The sequence below is a fragment of the Humulus lupulus genome, chromosome 7, assembly GCF_963169125.1.
Source record: "Humulus lupulus chromosome 7, drHumLupu1.1, whole genome shotgun sequence".
In the NCBI taxonomy this organism is placed as follows: domain Eukaryota; kingdom Viridiplantae; phylum Streptophyta; class Magnoliopsida; order Rosales; family Cannabaceae; genus Humulus; species Humulus lupulus.
Window position 1 is genome coordinate 46,485,560 of NC_084799.1, and position 24,315 is coordinate 46,509,874.

General features: G+C 36.3%; 1 non-coding gene across 1 annotated transcript; it reads right to left on the reverse strand.

The window, feature by feature from the left end:
• Positions 1–10,686: 10,686 nt before the first annotated feature.
• On the reverse strand, positions 10,687–10,793 carry LOC133793295 (small nucleolar RNA R71). Its single transcript, XR_009874746.1, has one exon. It is a non-coding gene; the product is annotated as a small nucleolar RNA R71 (small nucleolar RNA).
• Positions 10,794–24,315: the final 13,522 nt, after the last annotated feature.

A 24,315-nucleotide genomic window follows, 5' to 3' on the forward strand; every position in this document is an offset into this window, starting at 1 on the left:
GGCTTATAGTTGCTTAACTAGCAAACCTCATTATAGTCTGAGGCTTATAGTTGCTTAGTTAGCAAACCCTGATAGTCACCATGTACATGGGTTAGAATTATGATATGTGTTATAGTATATGATATATGTTCATAGTTTATGTGGATGATTATGTTTCATGCTTGTAGTAGATTTTTCCTTGATGGGCATTAGGCTCATTCCTTTATGTTTTATATGTGCATGAAAATAGTTATGGCGGCGGGAAGGTTCTTGGTAGCTTGGGAATGTGTATTGAGGGAGAATGGATTCGGTGGACTGCGTGAACAATTCGAGGATGAAGTTGTTTCTAGTAATTTAAAATTATGTTTTACATGTATTTTCCGCACTTAATTTTGTAACCAATTTATTTAAGTTATGTTCTATTTTATTTTTAAACAATGGGATCCCATATCCTAACTGAATTTTATGTATTTAACCACTTAGACCTGCCTTTGAATGATTTTGACCGAGTTCTAGGCGTCAGTTGAACGAAAATTCAAATCTTTTTCATTTTATAATCATTTATTTATTCAAATTAAAAGGGGTTAGTTTCACTCCTTGAACTCTATAAATAGGACTCAGTGCTCAGACATTTTCTTCATTCTTCAAGCATTTGATCAGAGCCTCCAAGGTGCTAGTGTTACTATAGAGAGATGCACTTGGGTTTTGGGTTAAATCTTTATCATTCTAAGCTTTTATAAACACTTGGGAAGTGAGATTTAGTGTGTTTTCGGTATTGAGGTTTAGACCAATCCATAAGATCATTCAAGGTATTCCTATTCCTAAGTTTAGTTCTATATAGTTCTTTAGTTTTCTTTAGTTTTCTTTTATTCAAAACTAACTTTTGTTTATGATTCTTGATTAGGTATTTAAGTTCTTGAAACTTAAGGTTCTTCTAGGTAAGTTTCTTCTTGGATGGTTTAGTGTTCTTTTCATCTCTTTTTCCTTAGATTCTCACCATTCTACTTTTGGTTTATAGGAGTGTTCTAATCCCATTCTTGTTCCCAACTATCCCGGCTTTTGGTAAGGAAAATAGGATAGATATATGTGTTTATATGTTTATGTTATGATATGATATATGTTATGTTCTATGTTTTATAGTCCTTGGGCATATGACTTGTCTAGCTAGCAAGCCCCAAGAATTTATGGGCATATGACTTGCTTAGCTAGCAAGCCCCACAAATTTATGGGGATATGACTTGCTTAGCTAACAAGCCCCAAGAAGTTATGATTGCCATTGTAGTCCTATATGATATATGTTTTTATAGTCATATGTTTATGATATAGTCTTATACTTATTATTTATGTTATGATAGATTTTCCTTGCTGGGCATTAGGCTCGCTCCTTTATTTTAGTATGATGCAGGAAAATAAATATGGATGGCGGAAGGATTCTTGGCAGCTTGGCTTGTGTGTTAAAAATGAATGGATTCAATGGACTGCGTGTTGATCGAGCATGACGTTATTTATTTTATGTCTTTTAAATTATGTTTTGATGTAATTCCGCAAATACTAATTAAACAAATTTAAAGTTTATGTTTTATGATTTATAAACAATGGGTACCCATACCATATCATATTTTATTTTATACTTTTATGTTATTGATACAGTGTTTATTTTGGGGTTTAAATAAAGTTATGATTATTTCTTATGTGTGTTTTCTTAAAAATAGTAGCTATGTCTAGTAGTTTTAATGGTCCAAGGTCTTTGAAATAGTTGGGTCATTACATAAGTTAGAACAGTTGTATATGACAAAGGCTTTACCAAATAGGATTTATTTGAAGCAAAAGTTTTACAGCTTCAAGATGGATGAGAATAAATCCATTGATGAAAATATAGATGAATTCACTAAGTTAGTTTCAGATCTAGAGAATATTGAAATTAAAATAGATGAGGAAGACCAAGCTATTTTTCTTTTGAATTCTCTCCCTCGGAAATATGACCAACTTAGGGACAATATCAAGTACAGCAAGGACACTTTGATTCTAGAGGAAGTGACAGTAGCTGCTTACTCCAAAGAACTAGATTTGAATGCTAATGGCAAGCAATCCAAACAGAATGGAGAGGGTTTGAGTGTTAGAGGAAGGTCGGAGAATAGGGGAAATCACAATAAAGGAAAATGAATGTCTAGGTCACAATTAATAAATGGTGCTCGATGATCAAAGGTTTGTTTGATTTGTAATAAGGAGGGTCATTACAAGAAGCAATGTCCTCAGTGGAAGTCTAACAAGGTTCAAAAGTCAGAATTGAGACTTTTGGAATCACAGCAGCTGCCTCAGATGAGTTCGATACAGTCGATGTTTTGACAGTCTTTTCAGATGTTTTAACAGTTAGTAATGTTGATTCAAAGGATGAGTGGATCTTAGATTCTAGGTGTGCTTTCCATATGACACCTAGAAGGGAATTGTTAATTGACTAGAAAACAGTTCAGGGAAACAAGGTACTCATGGGCAACAACCAGGCATGTGATGTTGTTGGTGAATGGAGAATAAAGCTAAAGTTGTGGGATGGTACGATCAGGATTTTGACTGGGGTTAGGCACATACCAGGGTTGAAAAGGAATCTGATTTCTCTAGAGCAGCTGGATAAAGTAGGTTGTTCTTACAAGCTCAAGGTGGAGTTTTGAGAGTAGTAATGGTTTTATGGTGGTGTTGAAAGGAGTTCTTGAACACGGGTTGTGTGTTTTACAAGGTTCGTCCATTTTTAGAGAAATTGGTGTCTCGACTCAAAGGGGTGATCAAACTGAGTTATTGCACAAAAGGCTAGGTTTTGATAGCTATGAAATCAAATCCTATTGATTTGGTTTCTTTATTATTTGGCTTCACGTTATTGTTATGTTTCATATTTTATAGTAATTTCATTTATTGTAACTATTATGTATAAAATGGGATTGATATGTTAAAAAAACCGATAAATACTCATCTCTAGGCTGTAAATTATACACAAAAACAATACAAATCATTTTTTCTCATAGTTTTCACATGGTATCAGAGAGCAGGTTCAATTTTTTTCCTCAACCATTTCTTAAAAATTAGAGTTTAGTACTTCAATCCTAGAAAACCATTTTGGAGTGGTCTTCTGTTCATACTGTCAGTCTAGGAAGGAAGCCTTCCCGCCAATCTGCATTTTACCAGAGTTTGATGCCTAGTAAAGCCGCACGTGAGCCCAACGTGTCGTCATCCGCTGCCAGCTCCGCCACATGCTAGCGTGTGTAGGCGCGTGACAACATCCGATGACTTTCTTTTTCAGACATCTTCTTCCTCAACATTTCCTGCATCATCTGTGGTTCTTTTCATTACCTCAGGTTCTTGTTGTCCTTAGGTTCCACTCGCATCTCACATCTCAGTAGTCCTCAAGTTTTTCTTAGATTATGTCAATCAGCGCGAAAGTCCCTTCTTAGACCATCATGTCAGTTTGGAATTTATACTCCACTCCTTCAATCAAGTCCAGTGACTTTGTTTGTTCTCAACTTGAAGGTAAAAGTTACTCGCAATGGGCACAATCTGGCAATTGAATAAGTAATCAACAAAGTTTATATACTCTCCTGAATCAGTCCTCTTCTTTTGGTTTGAGGTCTCATAGTGCATCTTGCTCTATTGCACATGTTGGTAATTTCTCATCTGTTCTCACTAACTCTCAAACACCATAGATTATTGATTCAGGCTCTTCAGACCACATGACTAGTTTATATTCTTTATTTGAATCTTATACTCCATGTTCTAATCATTCTAGTGTCAGAATAGCAGATGGCACGCTCTTTCCCGTCGCAAGAATTGGTGCCATTAAATTGTCAGCTGATTTTATTCTCAAATCATTCCTTCATGTTCCTTCTATAGCATGCAATTTAATTTATATCAGTCAGTTGCCTACTTATAATCATTGCCTTGCTAAATTTCTTTCTAATTCTTGTCAATTTCAAGAACCATCCTTGGGGAGGACAATTGGCAGTGCTAGGATTCATGGTGGACTTTATTTATTTTAAAATCAACAACCAATAATACGACAATCTGGTTTATCTAATTTTTCTTCTACTTCTGTGTCTACGTTAAACTCTGTTTCTGTTTCAAACTCTAGTAAAATTATGTTATGACATTATCAACTTGCACATCTAAGTTTTTCATATTTAAAATATATGTTTCATCATTATTTTCCAATAATAATTATACATCTCTGCAATGTGATATATGTCAATTGGTTAAGCATACTCAGGTTGCTTTTCCTCAAAAAAATTATACATCAATCAGCCATTTCTCTTTAGTCCACAGTGACCTGTGAGGACCTTCCAACGTCACTACTTCCCACAATCATCGTTTGTTCATCACACTTATTGATGATCACACACTTCTTACTTGGGTATACCTACTAAAACACAAATAATGTTTTTCAAAATTTTCATAATATGATTCAAACATAATTTCAAACATATATTCGTATATTACGAACAGACAATGGCACATAATATTTCAATACTTCCTTGGGATCCTATCTTTTCCAAAAAGGCATTATTCACCAAAGTTCCTGTATTGATACCCTCCAACAAAATGGTATCGCTGGATGAAAGAATCGTCACCTCTTAGAAGTGGCACGTGCCCTAATATTCACTATGCTTGTTCCTAAGTACCTTTGGGGAGATGCCATTCTCACTGTTTCCTATCTCATTAACCGCCTTCCTAGTTGACCACTTCGTTATAGGATACCATATTCTATTCTCCTTACTTCTTATCCTCATCTGTCTTCAAACACTCTTGATGTTAAGACATTTGGTTGTACCGCCTTTGTTCATGTCCATCCTAGGGATCGTACCAAACTCAACCCAAGAGCCATTAAAACTATATTCATTGGCTACTCACCTACTCAGAAAGGATACCGGTGTTATTGTCTTATTACAAAGAGAACTTATGTCTCACGAGATGTCACATTCTTTGAAAACATACCATACTTCTCTCCCACTTTTCTTCAGCGGGAGAACAATCACAACCATGATGTTGAATGGTCATGGGGCTTAGACATCCCTCTTAATTCTTCTATAATGTCTTCATAACTTCTAGATTCAACTCATACTTCAGCAGATCAATCTTTAAAAGATCTTGCTCCATCCTCTGAGTCAAATGAAACAGATACACATCCTTTGAACCAACAACAAGAGTTGTGTGTTTATTCTAGACAACAAAGAAATAAGCAAGTCATAAATCCTCAGCATAGTCAAGAGACCAATGTGATGGTAGATCCTTCTCCCCCAAATGTGTCAAGTAATCTCTGCTCAAACATTGATTCTGATCTAAACATTCCTATAGCATTGAGAAAAGGAACTAGGTCTTGCACTCAATATCCCATCTCCAAGTTTATTTATTATTCAAAATTTTCATCTTATTTTAAATCTTTTTCTACTAGCTTGTCGATGTTGTAGGGATATTTCCCAATAAACTCTTAAGCGTTCGCAGTAGTAATCGGGCTATGTTGTATCCACAGAGAGGCAAACACAACTAAAGATTAGATTAGTAAATAAAAGATAAAAAAAAAAGTATAATTGAAGAGATGGATTTTGTGAAATTAAAATGATAGATTAGAGAAAGCGATTAGATAAAGAGCATGGCAAGGTAGAGATGTTGTGCTATAAAACCTATTCTAATATTGATATTAATTCAAAACACAGTTGCAATTCTACACCATTAATTGCAACTGGAAGATGTATATGTTAAAAACGCAAATTAAATAATCTAGATTAAATTGAATCTAACTCCTAATTTCATAGTATATCATGTTATATATCCAAGAATGACAAAATACCACTGGCAGAATGCAATAAAAGCCATATAATATAACAAATATACTAAAATAAATTAACAATCTAAGTTACATAAGAAAAGCATGACTGAACTTGTGTAAAAGATGCTAAATAATTTTAGAAAAGAAATTAGAAGATGAGAAACATTATAATTAATGAGATATAGAAATGAAGAATAAGAAGAATCAATATCACTATTGAGAATGAGAAGTACAACAACTACACTCTAACCTCACCAATATTTCTAAAATAATTCACTCATTTTTGTCGTTTCATGCCAGTAATAGTCACGCCACAGCTAAACTAGAAATAAGAAAAGAAACAAAATAACAAAGTGTCTTTTTCCCACTCTACAATCTGATGATTTACACTAGTTTTGGTTCTCTATTTATAGAGAAAATTTGCTCCAAAGTTTGTATTTTCGTGCATTAGAAAGTGGAGAAATTGGCTTCAAAATCTGATGCAAAATGGGGCAAGTGGGACACATGGCAGGCTCGGATTGGCTTTGGAAAAGGTGGCAGGCGCTGGTGGGACAACATGGGCACGTGTCGGCATCTGAAGGCTTCGACAGGTAGTGGTTGGGCACGTGGGGAGCAGCTGCAGGTAACTGGGGGACAAAAGGCCACATGGCGCTTTCTGACTGGCTCGGAAGGAGATGTGGCAGGCGACGTGGGACCGTGGCGTCAGGCGGAGTCAGGTGCCGTCAGGTGGCTACAGCTCAGCTTGGCAGGGGGCTCGGCTTTGACTCGCGTGGCTCTGCAGCTGAAGGCTTGGGCCTGTTCTCAGTTTTGTGGGCCTGCTTTTGTCAAAAATGTCATTTTTTCAATCATTCTTCAATTATATATTCTTTTGTTCTTCTTTCTTTTTCTTTGTATCAAAATATATTTTATTTCTTGAAAATCAAACACAAATTAATTTAAAATTAATATTTTCAAATATAAAATATATTACAATAAATCAATGAAAATATTGATTAAAACTTAATTAATTTTGAACTTTAAAACTAATAAAATGATATTTTTGAACACTAATCATGTAGTTCCTGGGAATATTGAAGAAGCACTTGGGATTCCTAAATGGAGAGCAGTTGTTTATGAAGAGATGATAGCTCGAACAAAGAATGAGACTTGGAAAGTAGTGAGATTACCACCTTACAAAAGAACGGTAGGATGCAAATGGGTATTCAATGTCAAGTATAATGCGAATGGATCTATCGAAAGGTACAAAGTATGGTTAGTTGCAAAGGGGTTTACACAGACCTATGGAATTGACTAAACCAAAACCTTAGCTCTAGTTTCCAAACTCAATACTATCAGAGTTCTGCTCTCACTAACAGCCAACGTGGATTGGGAATTGCACTAGTTAGATGTAAAAAAAAAACTTTCTTAAATGGTGATATAGAAGAAGAGGTCAACATGGCTCAACCTCCTGGACTTGAAGAAACTCCAAAGTTTGTCTACAAACTCAACAAATCACTTTATGGCCTTATAAAATCTCTGCGGGCATGGTTCAATCATTTTTCAACAGTGGTAAGGGTCTCAGCTACATACATGGTCAAATAGACCACACTTTGTTCATCAAACACTTAGGAAAAATAGACATGACTATCGTGATTGTATATGTTGATGATATTATAGTCACTGTCAATAATACCAATGAGAAGAATTTGATCAAAGAATTATTGGCAAAAGAGTATGAAGTCAATGATCTTGTAACACTTGATACTTTCTGGGTATGGAAATTGTTAGGAGTAAAAAAGATATTTCTGTTTCACAAAGGAGGTATACTCTTGATCTCCTAAAAGAAACTTGAATGCTAGATAGTAAGGCTAGCAAAACTCCAATAGAACTTGGGAACAAAGACTGAATGCTCAAAGGAGAACCAGTTGACAAAGGAAGATATCAACAGTTAGTTGGAAAGCTCATTTATCTTTCACATACTAGACCAAGCATTGCCTTTGTTGTAAGTCTAGTGATTCAATATATGCATGACCCATGCCAAGGTCATCTCAATGTTGTGTATCAAGTTTTAAGGTATTTAAAGGGAACACCAGGAAAAGGGTTATTTTTAAAGAAAATTCTAGAACGAAAGGTCAAAGCATTCAAAAATGCAGACTATGCTGGATCGATTGATGATAGAAAATCTACATCTAGCTACAGTACTTTAGTATGGGGCAACTTGGTAATATGGCGAAGTAAGAAACAAACTGTTGTTACAAGGAGCAATTCAAAAGTTGAATATAGACCTATGGCCCATGGAGTGTACGAAGCAATATGGATAAAAAGATTACTGAGAGAATTGAAGATTGAGTATGAAGCCCCAATTCAGCTCTGTTGTGACAACCATACTGATATTAGTGTTGCTCACAACCCAGTCCATCATCACAGAACAAAGCACGTGGAGGTGGATCGTCACTTTATTAAGGAGAAAATTAATGGAGGGTTATACAAATTGAGTATGTACACACAAACCAACAACAAGCAGATATTCTTACCAAGCGATTATCTCAAAAAGTATTTGATTTCTAAGTAAACAAGCTTGGACTCATCAATATCTACAGTCCACATTCAGGGAGAGTATTGACATCTATGAAATCAAATCCTATTGATTTGGTTTCTTTATTATTTAGTTTCCCATTGTTGTTCTATTTCCTATTTTATAGTAATTTCATTTATTGTTATTATTTTCTATTAAAGGGGATTGATATGTTAAAAACCTTTTATATACTCAGCTCTAGGCTGTAAATTATACACATAAATAATACAAATAATTTTTTCCTCATAGTTTTCACACTAGGACATATTGATAACTTTATTTTTAGTATTGCTTTAGAATGTGTTTTTGTGGTAATCTTGAGTCTTTATGTGTGTTTTGTGCAAGATTACGCTTTTTTTTGTCTTTGTTGTAGGTTGGTGCAATGAATCATAAGAAAAATGGAAAAAGAAGAGAAAATGGTGGAAAAACGAAGCTCTTGGTGGTTGTTTGACTCAAAATGATGCTAAGGGTGATTAAAAGTCAGTTTGTGATGAAGAGACGAGGTTGAAAGACCTAATTTGAGAAATAATGGAATTAGAGTCGCGACTTGAGTTTATCAGTCACAACTCTAGGCAAGTCAGAAACAAATGGATGTTGGAGGCAATTAGTGTCACAGCTTGACCTTATAAGTCGCGGTGCAAGGCAAAGTCAGAGGCTAAGCAAAGGGGACATTCTAGACATGGGCCGCGACTTGAGATATCTAAGTTGTGGCGCCTGAAGACTTGTACAGATTCGGGAGGCTTCAAAAATTAACACGGGCCACGACCTAGAGAAGGCCAAGTCGCGGCCCGCATATGAAAAACAAAGCTTTGGTAATTTTTTTACTATAAATTCAGAATTAGGGTTTAATTGGGTCATGAGGTCATATTTTAATTGCATTTTTAGAGACTAATTTTAATTCTTAGACTAGTTGTTCTACATTTTTATTTTTCTTTCTTCTTTAAGTTTTTAAATCTTATGTTTCTTAATAATTATTTTGTTGATTTAGTCATGTCTGATACGAACTGAACAATTTTTATCTAGGGTTTAATGTAGTCACTGGGATTTCTATCTAATTTAATTATGATGTTCTATTGATTTTTCTTCTCTATTCTAATCTATATAATGTGTGCCTAATGCTAGTAAATACCTGATCAATATTTGCTTGATTTATGATTTTGTTCAAAATTAGAAAGACGAGAATTGAATACGCTATCATTATATAGACATAGGTTGCATATTGGATGAAAGTACATGTATAGCTTGTGTAGTAATTAGGTTTCCATGCTTAATTCATGCTATATGTCTATGTTTATCACAGAGATGTAGAAAACCTGAATATAGGATGAGATCTTATATCTTGAAAAAGAATAGGAATCGATTTATGTTAACCTGCTATTAGAATAAGAAGAAAGAAGCTTAGAACTGATTAATGAAATTAGTAGAATGAAAAGTTGATGAAATCAACACCCTAGGTCTTTTTAATATTGATTTTTATCTTTTAATTAGTTATTTTTTCATAGTTAATTAAAATTTTAAAATTAAATTCATTCATCTAAACTTTGTTTGCCAAATAGAAATTTAAGAACAATTATTGGTACTTGGGAAATAGTCTTTGTGGGAACGATACTCTATTTATCATCTACATTACTTCAATCGATTGTGTGCACTTGCGTATATATAATTTTTGCAATCAAGTTTTTGGCGCCCTTGCCGATGACTTAATTTCCAATATCAAAGTTAATTGTTGTTTGTTCTAATTTGGTTTTTTTTTCTTTTATTATTGTTTTACACTTATTTGGATCGAGGTTGTTGTTTGTTTCAAAAATTATTGGTATATGCGGGGAAGTAGACAAAAGTCGCTCATACCAATAGATCTTGAAATTGAGAGAACGTACAGATAAAATTGCAAGATAAAGAAAAGGTTGGATTTCACCATGACTGATAACGCAAATAATGCTGTGAACAACAATGCAAATATGGGTAACGCATCTGAAGTCGATCCACCATTGAGAAGCTATGTACTCCCTACTGTTATGGGGATACATTCAAGCATTCGTCCTCCTACTATTGAGGCAAATAAGTTTGAAATAAAACCCTCAATTATTCAAATGGTACAAAATTGTGTACAATTTGGGGGGTTACCAAATGAGGATCCAAATCTCCATATCACAACTGTTTAGAGCTATGTGCGACATTCAAAATGAATGGGGTGAGTAATGATGCTGTAAGATTAAGATTATTCCCATTTTCACTAAGAGACAGAGCTAAGAGTTGGTTGAATTCATTACAAGCCAACTCTATAGTTACTTGGGAAGATTTAGCTCATAAATTCCTTGGTAAATATTTTCCTCCTACCAAGTCAGCCAGAATAAGAGGAGAGATTAACAACTTCCATCAGATGGATGGGGAGTCTTTATATGATGCATGGGAAAAATTTAATGAGTTGCAAAGGAAATTCCCACATCATGGAATAGAAAAGTGGCTGCTAGTTCATACATTTTACATTGGTTTGGGGGGTAATACAAGGACAATTATAGATGCAGCATCAGGAGGAGCATTTATGAGAAAAAGTGCTAATGAAGCATATGAATTATTGGAAGAGATGGTCGTGAATAACTATAATTGGCCTACTGAGCATGAGAATAAGAAAGTAGCAGGAGTCTTAGAACTTGATCCAATTGCGCTCAAATGGCATCTCTAACCAAACAATTGCAGCAAAATAATCTCGTCGCACAAGCAATGCAAGTACAGAATGTCATGAGTTGTGAGATTTGTGGGGGACCACATTCTTATGAACAATGCCCGAGCATAGCCAGTTGCTCAACAAATGTGAATAATATGCCTTTGGAACAGGCATAGTTTATTGGTAACTTTTCAAGACCTGCACCCAACACCTACTCCAATTTAGATACTCCTGCGTGGAAAAATCACCCTAGTCTGTCTTGGAACAATAATCAAGGGTTACAACCGCAGTATCAATAGTATCCACCTCAACAACCCCCTCATCAACCGACGTATGGATTACATTCTAGACCATATTATGATCCAAAACCTCGCCCATCTCATCCACCACCACCTCCTCAAATGAAGCCACTAACAATTCAGCCAGACCAATTAAATCAACTCATGACAAAGACAAGGTCTTCAATCATGAGTTTGGAGACACAAATAGATCAATTGGCTAAAATGTTTTCTAGTATACAACAAGGGAATTTTCCTAGTACCACAGAGGTAAATCCTAAATAGCAGTGTAATGCAATATCCTTGAGGAGTGGGACTAAGTATGATGGACCCACAATGGATGACAAGGGGAAGAAGACAGGGGATCAACATGTTCCTATTCCAGCACAAGAGGAGGCTACTGAAGACCTTCTAAAGACAGAGAAGCCAAAATACACCGAGCCTACACCAAGGATTTCATATCCTCAACGGTTTTGAAAGGCCAATCTTGAGAAACAATTCTCTAAATTTTTGGATATCTTTGTAAAACTACACATTAATTTACAGTTTGCTGAGGCACTTGAACAAATGCCAAGTTATGTGAAGTTTATGAAAGAAATTTTGTCGAAGAAAAGGAAGCTGGAGGAATATGAGACAGTGGCACTTACTGAGGAGTGCAGCGCGATACTTCCGAAGAAACTACCCTTAAAGCTTAAAGATCCTGGTAGTTTCAATATACCATGTTCTATTGGGGGTTTGGTAGAAACAAAGGCTTTACGTGATTTAGGGGCCAGTGTAAATCTAATGCCTCTATCAATCTTTCGAAAGTTGAATTTGGGAGAAGCTCGGCCAACTACTGTGTCTTTGCAGATGGCAAATAGATCAGCCAATCAACCTCGTGGAGTGATTGGGGATGTATTAGTAAAGTGGATAAATTAATCTCTCTTGCAGACTTTATTATTCTTGCTATGGAGGAAGATTAAAATATTCCAATAATACTTGGAAGGCCATTCTTGGCTACTGGTAAGGCTTTGATTGATGTACAAAAGGGCAAGGTAAAGTTGTGAGTGCAAAAAGAGGAGGTAATATTTAATGTTTTGCAGCAACAAAAATTCCAACTTGTTGTAAAGTTGAAGTGGTAAAATAAGGAGAGAACAAGTTAGAAGTCTCTAAGAAAAGATCCCTGGTTAAAACTTGAATGAAAAAGGGGCGTCATCGATTAAAAAGGTTCTTCAGTGAAAGGATTCGAATGTTACATGAGCGGGATAAAGTTCCACCAATTTATAATAATAAGAAACGAGGGCCAACTCATGACACTATGGCTCTCAAGGATGTGAAGGGACTTGATCCAAGTTGAATATGAAAGAAAACAAGCGTCCGGCTAAATGACGTTAACGACAGCGCGTTTGGAGGCATTCCAATATTTTATTTACATTTGTTTTTATTAGTTTTATTTAAATTTTTGGATTATGAACACTTTAATTTTAGTATTTTGTTTATTTATTTTTATTTTAATTTAATTTTCATTAAATATGAGACTAATTTGAGTTGCATCGCTACTTTGGGCTCCGACAGAATAACTATGGGATAACCAAAAAATTTCCTTTCCCCATTTTCGATTCACCATCTTGATCTGTATCATATTAAGCAGTCTAAGGCACCACGTAAGTTTTCTTTCTTTACTTATTTTTAAACATTGGAGTCAATGTTTAGTTTAAGTTTGGGGGAGGGCTTATTTTTCTATTTGTTTTGTTTTGTTAGTTTTGATTAGTTTATGTTAGTGTTTGGAGTTTTGTTTTAGTGTGTCTAGTATCAACATGAATGATGATTGACAACAAGTGCTGATGAGAATAAAGTGAATGTTATGAGTATAATTCAAAGAAAATGAAATCTGGAAAAAAAATATATATATGTGTGCTTGATTAACACTTCGTTAGTTCATTTTAGTTTAGATAACATTTGTTGAATATTTTGTCATGATGTTAAATTTATGTTTTTGATATTTATTATGCTTGCTGAAATTGGTTAGTGGAATGATGAATGGAAAGTGGAAAGTATTTTCTACAATTCTAGAACTTGCTTACTTGTTATTTAAGGTGAAATAATATATCATGTATGCTTAGGAATATGATTTAGGCTATCATTTGGACCGTCTGAGCTTTTCTTGCCAACCTTAAATTACTGGATCTTTTGTTTACCCATTTTGAGCCTAATTTTATATATATATATATTTTTTGTTCTAAACCATCATTTAAGCCTAATACTTAAAACTTTGTTATATATCTGTCTCTAATATACTATGAGCATATGATTGAGAAAAAATTATGGGGATTCATGTGTGATGGGATTTAATTGTGACTTTAGTGTGTTTAGAATATGAAAAGTGAAAAAGAAAATAGAGAGTATATATATTGAAAAAAAAAGTTCAATACACTCCCAATATGAATATATAGAAAAATCAAAGTTTGGGGGAGTGTAGTTATTATTGATATATATATATATTACATCTCTCTAAAGAAAAAAGAAAGAAAGGGGATTGTGGGATTGTATTACTAGGGAAGTAAAGTTGGTGAGTTTTGGTCATGTGTTTATATTAAAGTGAGCTTAAAAATTAATTTTTCATCGACCTTTACCTAAGCCATCATTACAAGCCTATATAAGTCCTATTGATTCTTATGCATATCATGATTTATATTAGTGGAGAATAGTAAGTGAGTGAGCTTATGGAATTATTTAGTTTGAATGGTTTGTTTGGAAAGAATTTTGTAAGCATAATTGATTTCAAATACGTTTATTTAATGATCATGATTTGATAATCCAAAATGTTAGTAGACTAAAGTGTGTTGATGGAGTGTTTTGATCAAAATTCTATATTGAATAAACTGTTGAGTAGTTTTTTGAGAATTAAATGATTAACATTCATGATTTTGAGGCATAATTGTTGTTGTTGGTATAATTCATGTTGTTAGAGTCTAGGTTTGATTTGAGTCCTTTGTTCGAGGGCGGACAAAGAGTAAGTTTGGGGGAGTTTGATAACTTCATTTTAGTGTCGTTTTAGAATGTGTTTTGTGGTAATATTGAGTCTTTATGTGTGTTTTGTGCAAGATTATGCTTTTTTTTGTCTTTGTTGTAGGTTGATGTGGTGAATTATGAGAAAATTGGAAAAACGAAGAGAAAATGGTGGAAAAACGAAGCTCTTGGCGGTTGTTTGACTCAAAATGATGCTAAGGATGATTAAAAGTCAGTTTGTGATGAAGAGACGAGGTTGAAAGACCTAATTTGAGAAATAATGGAATTAGAGCCGCGACTTGAGCTTATAAGTCGCGACTCTAGGCAAGTCAGAAACACATGGTTGCTGGAGGCAATTAGTGTCGCGACTTGACCTTATAAGTCGCAGTGCAAGGCAAAGTCAGAGGCTAAGCAAAGTGGGACATTCTGGACACAGGTCGCGACTTAAGATGTCTGAGTCACGGTTCTTGAGGACTTGTGCAAATTCGGGAGGCTTCAAAAACTGACATAGGTCGCGACCTAGAGAAGGCCAAGTCACGGCCCGCACATGAAAAACAAAGCTTTTGTAATTTTTTACTATAAATTCAGATTTAGGGTTTAATTAGGTCATGAGGTCAGATTTTAATTACATTCTTAAAGACTAATTTTGATCCTTAGACTAGCTGTTCTACATTTTTATTTTTCTTTCTTCTTTAAGTTTTTGAATCTTATGTTTCTGAATTATTATTTTGTTAATTTAGTCATGTCTTATATGAACTAAAAAAAATTTATCTAGGGTTTAATGTAGTCACATGGAATCCCATCTAATTTAATTATGATGTTCTATTGATTTTTCTTCTCTATTCTAATCTATATAATGTGTGCCTAATGATAATAAATACCTGATCAATATTTGTTTGATTTATGATTTTGTTCAAAATTAGAAAGACGAGAATTGAATATGCTATCATTATATAGACATAGGTTGCATATTGGATGAAAGTACATGTATGGCTTGTGTAGTAATTAGGTTTCCATGCTTAATTCATGCTATATGTCTATGTTTATCACAGAGATGTAGAAAACCTGAATATAGGATGAGATCATATATCTTGAAAAAGAATAGGAATCGATTTATGTTAACCTGCTATTAGAATAAGAAGAAAGAAACTTATAACTGATTAATGAAATTAGTAGAATGAAAAGTTGATGAAATTAACACCCAGGGCCTTTTTAATATTGATTTTTATCTTTTAATTAGTTATTTTTTCATAGTTAATTACAATTTTAAAATTAAATTCATTCAACTAAACTCTTTTTGCCAAATAGAAATTTAAGAGCAATTATTGGTACTTGGGAAATAGTCTTTGTGGGAACGATACTCTATTTATCATCTATATTACTTGAATCGATTGCGTACACTTGCATATATATAATTTTCACGATCACATATGAGTGTTAAGGGTTTGCTAGAACTCGCAAAACAAGGTCTTTTGGATAAGAAGAAAATTTTAAATTTGGAATTTTGTGAGAGTTGTGTGTTGGGCAAATCACACTAACTCAAGTTTACTACAGCAGTTCACAAAACTAAGGGAACTTTTGTAATGACCCAACTATTCTAGACTCTTGGACCATTAACGAAACTATACATACAAATTCTTACTAAAACTTACATTTGCGAAAATACCATAATTTTATTAGAAAACTTATAGAAATAAGAGTTACTTACATAAATACCAAGAAGGATATGGGATCCCATTGTTTGAAAAACAAAACATAACATGATTTATAAAATAAAGGGATTACATAGTAAGTGCGGAAAATACATATAAAGACCATAAACAAATGACTACATCCTCGAAATCGAACTCTCGACTCCTTGACTCCATTCATCATCGATACACATTCTCTAAGCGTCCACGAATCTTATCGCCTCTAAAGCTATTTTCCTGCACATAAAACAAAAAGGAATGAGCCTAATGCCCAGCAAGGAAAATCTAACACATAGTCATAAACATAAATTTCATAAAAAATGTAAAGACATAACATAACACTTATTACATACACATACTATAATGGCCATTATTACTTGGGGTCCCATAGACTAAACAAGTCATATGCCCATGAGATTAGTGGGGTCCTACTAGCTAAGTAGGTCATATGCCCATAATCTATTTGGGGTCTTGTTAGTCATATGGGTCATATGCCCAAGCCTACAAACATACATATTCATAACATATTTTATAACATATTTCATAACATAAAACATAAGATAACATAAGCATAAAACATATAGATTCTATCCTATTTTCCTTACCAAAGTTACCGGAATATGTGGACAGCGTTGGAACTTTGGAACACTCCTAATAACCATTATGAAAAAGAGTGAGTCTAATGAAGAAAAAGAGATGAAAATGAATGGGAAGACTAAACCATTGAGACACATACTTACCAAAACTTATGTGCTCAAGAACTTAGATTTCCTAACCAAAATAAAGATTAAAGTTAGAGGCTGAGTAGAAGATTATGAGAACTTAAAAGAACAAATACAGAATTGAACTAGAGTTTTGGGTTACCTTGAAGACTTGTAAGACCAATCTACACCTCAAACCGAAATACTCTAAAACCTTACTTCCCAAAGTGTTTGATAAGCTTATGATTCCCAAACCCAGGTGTTTATACTCTCACACTCACTTAACACTTGCAGCCTCTGAACTTAGAGCAAAAGATGAATAATGGCTGGGTACTAGGTCCTATTTATAGAGTTTAGGAATGAAAGGATCTTGATTTTACTTGAATAAAAATAATAGCTTTTTAGGTGAAAATAATTTGAATAATCGTTCAACAGAGGCTGAAGACTCGTTCAAAAAGATGATGGACTTATCAAGAGGTTGAATGGCTGAATGGAAAATGAATTCAAAACATTTCAAAATACACTGAAGGATGCGATATATCATCCCCTGTAGGCGATATATCGCCTGGGCCAGTATGCCCGAGGCTGTCGTGCATCGTCTCGTGTTTTCCGTATCTACGTGCTGCGATATATCGCCCCCTATAGTTGCGATATATCGGCACATGCTGATTAATTAAACACGAAATTACACATTTTTAGCTAAGTTTGAATGGAGTAAACAGCCTTGACTAAGCCCTCAACGTATTCAAAGCTGCTGACTGACCTTATAGCATTCAAACTTTACTCCTTATTAAATTTAATCCTCAAAATGCTTAATTCTTAATCACCCATTCATAACATGTGCTTAAAATCCTATTGGTCCTCCTCTAAACCTTATAGTATAATAAATATTATCTTAATATCAGTCATATTAATCAAACATTAGGTTAAAATTAATATTCTTAAACTATAGGTTAAACTTAGAAAGTCTATAAGTACTACTATGAGTGTCCAAATAATTCCCGGTCTGAACCAAAAATCCATAGTTACAAAGATAATGCTATAAATACTATAATACTACTATCTAACTAGCTAAGTAAAGTTCTTGGACTCTACAACTTTGGACTACATCCATTCAGACCTATGGGGTTCACCACAGGTACGATTCTTACTATCTAAGTCTCTATATTTTATTTCTTTTATTGATGATTATTAAGGGAAAGTTCAGTTGTATTTTCTTTATACTAGGATGAGGCTTTTGAAACACTTAAAACAAGTAAAGTTGTAGTAGAAGATCAAAATGGTAAAAGAATAAAGAGACTTGGGACAGATTATGGTTTAGAGTTTTGTAACAAAGGATTTGACTCTTTTTGTGCTGTTATTAAGATTTGGAGTTTTCTGGAAATTCTTCAGAGATGAATTACCCAGAGCTTTCTCTCCAAAAATTAGACATCGGTCCTTTACAAGTGGTGATTCCTTCTCTATTTATAGAGAAGGTTGCAGAATTCATTCCCACATATTTCGGGAAGATATTATGTATATCAATTGAAATAATGATATTAAATGTATTATCTCCTATATTCACGAAAACGTCCCATGAGTATCGGAAATGGATAGCAGATTAAATGATATCCCTTGAATATTGGGATTACACAATAATAAATATGTTCATACGTAATGGGATATCTCAGGTGATTCATCAGGTCTTCGAGAACAACAATCGGCATTGTGTCTATTACGACTTATGGGTCAATCACAAACTTGTCACCCAACTTCATGCTACGCTCGGGATAGGTAGGTACTGTCGAGGCTGTCACACCCGAGCTTTTTCTTCCCAAGCTCGAACCACCTTGCTTGAAGGCAATCGGGAAAAGATATATCCAAGTGTCGTGCCATTGCCCATCGCGAGCTCAGAGAATATTCGAGGTTACACATCCTCGAGGTCGTTGTTTTACTTTAGAGGTTTTACGACTGGACCATATGATGTTTTCATACATTTCGAGCTCACACCTGACGAGCCCAGTTTTCGAGGTCATAACCTCTTATCTCAAAATCTGGGTGTAACATTTTTCCCCCTCAAAAGTATCACTTCGAATCCTATGAGAAGGAAACTTTTGAACTGCCCTTCTTGGATACTGTACCACCAATTGCACTCGAGTGTGGACACGCGTCAGCCACGGGTTGCTCAATCAGAGTACTTTTTCAACACACCACATCCTTTCACGTTTCAGCTTTTTGCCACCATTGCTACATTCGTACCTCACCATTGGATCAAATACCAAATCCAGCCAAAGGCCCAGATTAGCTCGACCCTTGACCTCCTCTTGGGACACATATATATATAATTGTGTCACCCATTTCCTCTTCATTTTTACGTTTTAAGTTTCAGAGGGAGAAAAAACCATAGCCGAAAAATATTTTTTCCTCTTTGCATGTTCTCTAAACCAAGAAGACAAAACAACCTTGGCCTTTTCGATTCCGTAAGATCATTCTTGCAACCGCTCCTCCAGTCGTCGCTTTCATTGTATCCGCAAGCATCTGTGTGTAAGTCTATGTTCTTGATCATGTACATTCTGTTTTTTTCATGCATGTTTATGTTATAGTAGCATTTTTGGACACAAGTTTAGCACTAGGATATATTAGTCAATATCGTGTAGTGTTTAGGTTCTTCTGATATTACGGATTTCCAAACCCATATTTTGCATGAATGATGCAAATATGGCTCTTTTAATGGGTTGTCTTGATTTTGAATATCACATTGTGTAGACCAAGAAATTGGTATAAGATTAGGGCTTATAAATTGCACGTTTCGCGAAAATATCACTTTTTGAGTAACCGTCAACTTTTTTCCCTAAAAATCCGAGATCTTCGAAAATAAATCCACCTTCCCCCCTTTCCGTGAAATACACGCTCTGAGCCTGGTCTCGTTCTTTGGATTGAGCTTAGGCCGTCTTGATTTTTATTCTTAATTTCATGTTCATCTGACCCTCACCATTTTGCTCTCTTGCTAGATGTCGTAGAACTCATAAAAGTGGTGGGGGTCAAAGCTCGCAATTTCTTACTCATCGAAAACTCTGAGCCCGGAGTCACCTTTTACTTAGAATCAACGTTTGATTTAGGAGCACCAACTAAGGCATGAGCAAGAAGATACCCTAGCTCACTTTCAACGTCAAATCGACAAGGTTGAGGAGAGGAAAAGGAAGAGACTTAGGGTCGCCATCTACCCAGATCCAGACCCCGAGCCTAGACCAATCCCCATTGATACCACTCTTAAAGTGAAAATCGCCTTCAAGCCAGGCGATCTCCGATTTTCACTGATGGGAGAACCATCAAATCCCCCTCTACCTCACAGCCAACCTCCATTCCCACCTCAAAGAGAGAATTTTTCGAGGCTGAGCACTACTGGAGCTCGATTTCTTCACTGGGGCAGATTTCTGACATCTTGGCCCTCCACAATATTGGGCTATCGGGCTCACTGAGGTGTCGAGCTCCGACCTCCCACAAGTGAAGCTGCTGCGCCCCGGGAGATGGTAATCCCGACAACAAGTTAAAATATGCAGCTTAGAGCCAAGAGCACATGAAGGCGGGGGCCTTATTGCCCTTAAAGTCCTTTTTCAAGGAATTCTTGGATTTTGTTGGACTTGCTCCATTCCAGCTCAACACCAACTCTTACAGGGTTTTGTCAGCCCTGAGGTCGCTTTACCACAAGCTGAAGTGGGAAGGACCTTCACCAAAGGAGATTCTATATCTCTTTTTCTTGAAAAGCAATCCCTCCTGAGCTCGGGGAGGGAACGGCTTCTACTACCTTTTGAGCTATCCCAAGGAGAAGAAAATCTTTGAGGATTTACCCAACCATCCCCCCGATTTCAAGAAGGCTTTCTTTTGGACAGATGGCCTAGCTCCTTCCAGATACTATTCGTTTAGACGAATCCGTAAGTATAAAAAATCTCTTCTTTTTGTGCTCGAATTTTTTGCTTAGGCTCGAATCACTCATGATATGTTTATTTCTCCAGCCAATTATCATCGACCTACTCCCACCGATAAGATGAAGGAGCACAAGGAGGCCTTGCTCCAATTCCCTTACGAGAGGCATTCCCTTTCCTATCTTCTTCATGAAGATAGGCTTCGATCTTGTGGTCTCCTGGAAAAGAATCAGTCCACAAATTATTGTTCCAACAAGAAATACGCCAAGTGGGAGTTTGTGCCTCTCCTAACTGGTAGCCTTCCTCCGAGGCACAACTCTAAGCCACAATCCCCAGCTCGACATCACAAGAGTCTGCAATCAGGGAACGAGGCCAATGACGAGGCCTCGAACTTGAGCAACAGAGGTACCGTCATCCTTAGCTTAGATTTATTGTCTCCCTCGCTACTTAAGCATAAGCCCGACAGATTAGTCTTGTGTGAAGATGATAGGGACCACTTTTATGTATGGTCCTGGGTAGATGAGAGGGTTCATAGGTTTGATAGTTGGCTAGGGAAATACGATACTATGTATAGTCTGAACAAGATATGGGACGGAATAACCGTTCAATACGGGACAAATGATTATAGGGACCTTTCGAGGTTGACTTCCACATATAGGGAGGGACTCCCCCTGCCTCTTCTGAAGATGGGGGAATTACGTGGTCACCGAGCACGAGCTTGGGGGAGAGTTCCAGTTAGGTTCCTCTTTATTTGTCCTTTATTCCTTGCCTGCCTGCATTGTGCTAACTTTTTGTGTCTTGGACTTTCTTATGATGTGGTGTGAATATGCAGGTGCTATGGACTCTGATCTCGATACTGTACTTGCCAGTGTCAAGGGGGCTCAGAGGAGTAAGCGCCTGAGAGGCTCACAAAAGTCAGATCGGCCCGCCAAGGTCCTTAAGAGGACTGAGAAGACTCCTCCTCCAGCTCCCACTGTTACAAGCCCGGCCATGGGTCTTGTTTCCCAGGTCAGAGCTTCCACCACAGATGTCCCCCCTGTGCCTCCTACTATCATGGTCCACCCAACGCTCGGCCCTCCTCCGAAGAAGCCAACGTCGAAAGGGTGCCTATTGTCGATTTCTACTCATGTTGATGAGTATGTCGTCGACAACGCTACCGGGACTCATGGAGCTACACTTGACTCGGACATCCTGTCTCGGGTAGGCCAGAGCATCAGCAGCTTCGAGGCTCCTCAGTGGCATTTTTTGAACAATGCTCAGGACTGCAACACCCTTTATGACAAGAGTGTCGAGCTCGCTGCCGCGGTGACTTCTCTTACTTTACCATTTGTTGTAATTATGCTTAGCATGTGTTCTAACTGGATTTGTTTGTGTTTCAGTCTCTTGCTGTCGTTGCTCAGCTTAACTAGAATTTGAACAATGAGGTCCACTCGAGCATGTCCTATGCCCAAGAATCAAAGAATCTTCAACTTAAGCTTACTGACTAGCTCAAGGCCGCAAAGGCAAAGATGGAGGCTGAAGCCGAGCAGATGAAGGCCAAGATAGCAGAGCTCGAGAAGGTGAACGCCAGGCTCGTGGAGCTTGAGAAGATCAATGCCAAGGTTGAGGAGGAGAAAATGGCAACCTTCGAGATAATGGAGGGCAAAAGGCTCGTCTTCTCGCTGAGTTCAAGGAGAAGAAGAATCGGGCGGTCGACCTGGTCATGTACAGGATCTGGGCCAGTAACGTCGATCTTGATACCAGCTTCCTAGGCTCTTTTGAGAAAGAACTCGTGGCCAAATGGCAGACTCAGCTCGACGCGGAGGAGGCTGCTCGGGAGGAGGCAAAGAGGGCTAAGGAGGATGTTGAGAAGGCTAAGGAGGATTCTCCTTCCTCCTAAATCTCGACCCAGGGCTGCGTCCCTTTGAACCTCTTGTAATAGTATTTTTATATTCTATTTTTTATGCCCCTGGGGCCAAGACAATTTATAGCTCGTGAGTGAACTATTTTTTATGATATCTATTATACTGTATTTGACTTACTTTAATATTTTTGCTTTACATTTCTTAAGTTGAAATATTTCAAGCAATTTATATAAATTTCCTTATGTCAGTTTATTCATAGAAACACGTGGTGGATTTTAAGCTCGAGCTTCAATGCATTCATGCACAGTTTACTCGACGTATCCGTGTCTGATCCCGTTACTTGTCAAGGTCGGAACTTACTTTTACCATGCACTCGAAAGTACATATATGGCATGTAATAAAGGTGGTTTAGTTATATCTTTCTTTTCTAGTTACTTTTCCTCGTCCTCAGGTAGCTCCCCAAAGTTATGAGGTCAAAACTATCTTTTTGCAAGATACTCCAGCCTCGATCTCGACTTAACTTGAAGTAGGATTATTTATATTCCAACTTTCTATCGATTAATTTTAGCTGGCTTGGTACCAAACCTATTTAGGTCGTGTTTTTGGTTTGTCATCCACACACAAATATTTTTTATCTAGTTATGTCTAGATCGTGAATTTGGTTTTATCCAAAAAAATTTGCCTCGCGCATTCGGTTATATCCAAACACTTTTATTTTTTAATAATTTGGTTATGTCCAAACTATCTTAGCTTGCGTAATTGGTTACATCCAAACACTTTTAATTTTTAATAATTTGGTTATATCCAAACTATCTTAGCTCGCATATTTGGTTACGTCCAAACACTTTTATTTTATTTTTTAATAATTTTGTTATATCCAAACTATCTTAGCTCGCGTATTTGGTTATATCCAAACACTATTATTCTTTTCGTATATGCTATTTTATTTTTTCAAGCTGACGGTATATATACCACTAATGCCCCCTTTATATCCTATGTGTGACCATAGGTTATTAAATCAAGAGAGTTTGCAAAAAATACAGCATATTGAAACGAAAACAAACTTTATTAGGAATTGAACAATTCAATAACATGAACATAGTAAAGATAAATAAGCACGGTTACAGGTGACATCGTTCCTACACTATTGATAGTAAGGTCGTAGATGTTCGCCATTCCCTGCTCATGGAACCAAATCCCCGTTCAATCTCGCCAATTTGTAGACGCTAGGTCAGATAACCGATCCAATCTGATAAGGTCCTTCCCAATTAGGCCCGAGAACACCCTGGTTACCCCAGAACAGTTACGGTGAACCGGAAATTTGACCCGCTACCCGAGTCCTTTGGTTAAAAACGTGCTTCTAAGTGTTATTAACAGGCTAAGGTGGAAAACCAATCAAAATGAAAGGAAATATTTTATTTAAAACATAAAACTGTTCATGGGCCCATAAAAACATTTACAAGTTATTTACAACTCAAAATGGTCATTACAGTTTCAAATTTACAAACCCGCCGACCTAAGCGGCAAAAATAGGGTAAACCCCCTAGTTCCTCTGAGAACTCCTTGGCCGTGGTGGTCAAGCAGCCGCATATGTACACATCACCACCTAAGCTCTCCACTCAAGGCTAGGTGAGATTTTCTTTCCCTTTACTTGCACCACATAGCACCCATGAGCCAAAGCCCAGCAAGAAAACACAGTAATGCATATAAATATTAACAACTGATTATTATTATAATCACATAGAGCTTATAGCTCTTAAACAGATAAGTGAATATCACTTGAGGTTCTGGTAAACCATACTGAGTGACTGACAAGCAAGTCACTAATTTAAGCAGATGAGTGACTCCTGGGTAAGTCACTAGCCTAAACAGATGAGAGACTGATGGGTAAGTCTCACGGGCTCAAC